The sequence below is a fragment of the Schistocerca americana genome, unplaced genomic scaffold (assembly GCF_021461395.2).
Source record: "Schistocerca americana isolate TAMUIC-IGC-003095 unplaced genomic scaffold, iqSchAmer2.1 HiC_scaffold_77, whole genome shotgun sequence".
Classification (NCBI taxonomy): Eukaryota; Metazoa; Arthropoda; class Insecta; order Orthoptera; family Acrididae; genus Schistocerca; species Schistocerca americana.
Genome location: NW_025726533.1, coordinates 92,501 through 95,000, shown reverse-complemented (window position 1 = coordinate 95,000; position 2,500 = coordinate 92,501). Strand labels below are relative to the sequence as shown.

At 63.5% G+C, this 2,500-nt stretch overlaps 1 pseudogene; it reads left to right on the top strand.

Annotated features, from left to right (window-relative positions):
* The window catches only part of LOC124590719, a 7,955-nt pseudogene that overhangs the window by 1,901 nt on the left and 3,554 nt on the right, over window positions 1–2,500 (top strand).

The window sequence follows — 2,500 nt, the reverse complement described above, 5'->3', positions numbered from 1 at the left end:
TAAGCCCTAGGAGAAATCCGATGTTGATGGGGGCCGTCATAGCATGATGCACTTTGTGCTGGCCCCCGTTGGGCGAAAGGGAATCCGGTTCCTATTCCGGAACCCGGCAGCGGAACCGATACAAGTCGGGCCCCTCTTTTAGAGATGCTCGTCGGGGTAACCCAAAAGGACCCGGAGACGCCGTCGGGAGATCGGGGAAGAGTTTTCTTTTCTGCATGAGCGTTCGAGTTCCCTGGAATCCTCTAGCAGGGAGATAGGGTTTGGAACGCGAAGAGCACCGCAGTTGCGGCGGTGTCCCGATCTTCCCCTCGGACCTTGAAAATCCGGGAGAGGGCCACGTGGAGGTGTCGCGCCGGTTCGTACCCATATCCGCAGCAGGTCTCCAAGGTGAAGAGCCTCTAGTCGATAGAATAATGTAGGTAAGGGAAGTCGGCAAATTGGATCCGTAACTTCGGGATAAGGATTGGCTCTGAGGATCGGGGCGTGTCGGGCTTGGTCGGGAAGTGGGTCAGCGCTAACGTGCCGGGCCTGGGCGAGGTGAGTGCCGTAGGGGTGCCGGTAAGTGCGGGCGTTTAGCGCGGGCGTGGTCTGCTCTCGCCGTTGGTTGGCCTCGTGCTGGCCGGCGGTGCAGGATGCGCGCGCCTGCGCGGCGTTCGCGCCCCGGTGCTTCAACCTGCGTGCAGGATCCGAGCTCGGTCCCGTGCCTTGGCCTCCCACGGATCTTCCTTGCTGCGAGGCCGCGTCCGCCTTAGCGTGCTCCTCCGGGGGCGCGCGGGTGCGCGGATTCTCTTCGGCCGCCATTCAACGATCAACTCAGAACTGGCACGGACTGGGGGAATCCGACTGTCTAATTAAAACAAAGCATTGCGATGGCCCTAGCGGGTGTTGACGCAATGTGATTTCTGCCCAGTGCTCTGAATGTCAACGTGAAGAAATTCAAGCAAGCGCGGGTAAACGGCGGGAGTAACTATGACTCTCTTAAGGTGGCCAAGTGGCGGCGGTGTGGCTGCATCCGGACTTGGCTTTTCGAAGTGCGGTCTTGATGCGGTCGTGCTGCTGCTGCGAGGTGCCTTCCTTGGGTTATAGTTACAGGGAGAGTGATGCGCAATACATGGGCCTAGCCCTCTTAGCCTCTCCTCTCCTGCGGTCTTCTCCCCTTCTCGTGGGCCCGCTGATTTTAGCAGAGTGGAAGACCGCACCAGGGGCTTGGGGGGGTTACCAGCCCCCCCTCGCACTATCCCTTTTTTAGTTGGGGGCAGTAACCAGAGAATAAGTGGTGGCCCTTCCGCTGAAGGTGCCACCCCAACTCCCCCAGCACCTAGCCGGCCAACCGGCCGTGCCGATAATCTTGTAACTTTTGCAGCTGTATACGCCTGTAGTGAGTGCCACCGCAGCTTCACCACCAAAAACGGTCTCGGGGTCCATCGCCGCCGCCAACACCTTGCGGCCGCCAACGCGGAGATCGTCACGGAGAGGCATCGCGCGAGGTGGACGGAGGAAGAAGTCCTGTCGCTCGCCAAGGCAGAGGCCGAACTGTTCCTCGAGAGGGACGCCCGGTTCTTCTTTGTAAATCAAGAGCTCATCAGGATGTTCCCCGACCGAACGCTTGAGGCAATCAAGTGCCGACGGCGGCAAGCTGCCCACAAGCAGCTTGTCCGCCAATTCATGGAGGCGCTTGAGATCGGTCGGGGGGAAGAGCCGGCGTCCCGCCGGGGAGCGGCGAGCCCGCTGCCTGACGCGGGCGAGGCCGCTGCGCCGCCCGTCGACGCAGCCGAGGACTTCGCGGCCGACACCACCGGGCCGCCGCCGGAGGGGCCGACTGACGCCGCCATCTGGGAGCATCTGGCGGGGCTACCCGCTTCCGCCCAGCGTTTCTCTGCCCTGGATCGTGTCATCGGTCTGGGGCGGGGCACGCCGCCCGATGTCATCCTGGGCATGCTCCCGGATGCCCTTGCGTCGGTCGGGTCCAGAGGGGAGAGATCGATCACCAGGACACAGCGGCCGCGCCAACCATCGAAGCGGCCGCCTGCCGCGCCGCCGACGCAGAAGCGCAAGCGGCGCCGCTGGGAGTACGCGAGAACGCAGGATGCCTTCCGACGGTCGCGTGCGCGTTGCGTGCGCGGCCTCTTGGATGGCACCCTGCTCCAGCCGCCACCTGCCATCCCTGGTCTGCTGGACTTCTGGGCGGACCTCTTCACCAAGAAGCCCATCTCCACCGCGGGCTTCATTCGTGACCGCCTCCTCCCGCACTCAGAGCCTGTCGCTCTCGAGTGCATATGGGGGCCGGTCACACATGAGGAGGTCGCCGCCGCGTTGCCGCCCAGGGGATCAGCAGCCGGGCCGGACGGCCTTACCCCAGCGGAGTTGCGGCGCCTGCCGCACGAAGTCCTGGTGAAAGTGATGAATCTCTTCCTTCTGGCCCGCGCCCTTCCGGAACGCCTGCTTCGCGCGCGGACGTCCCTTCTCCCGAAAACGGCTGCACCAACATCCCCCGCTGACT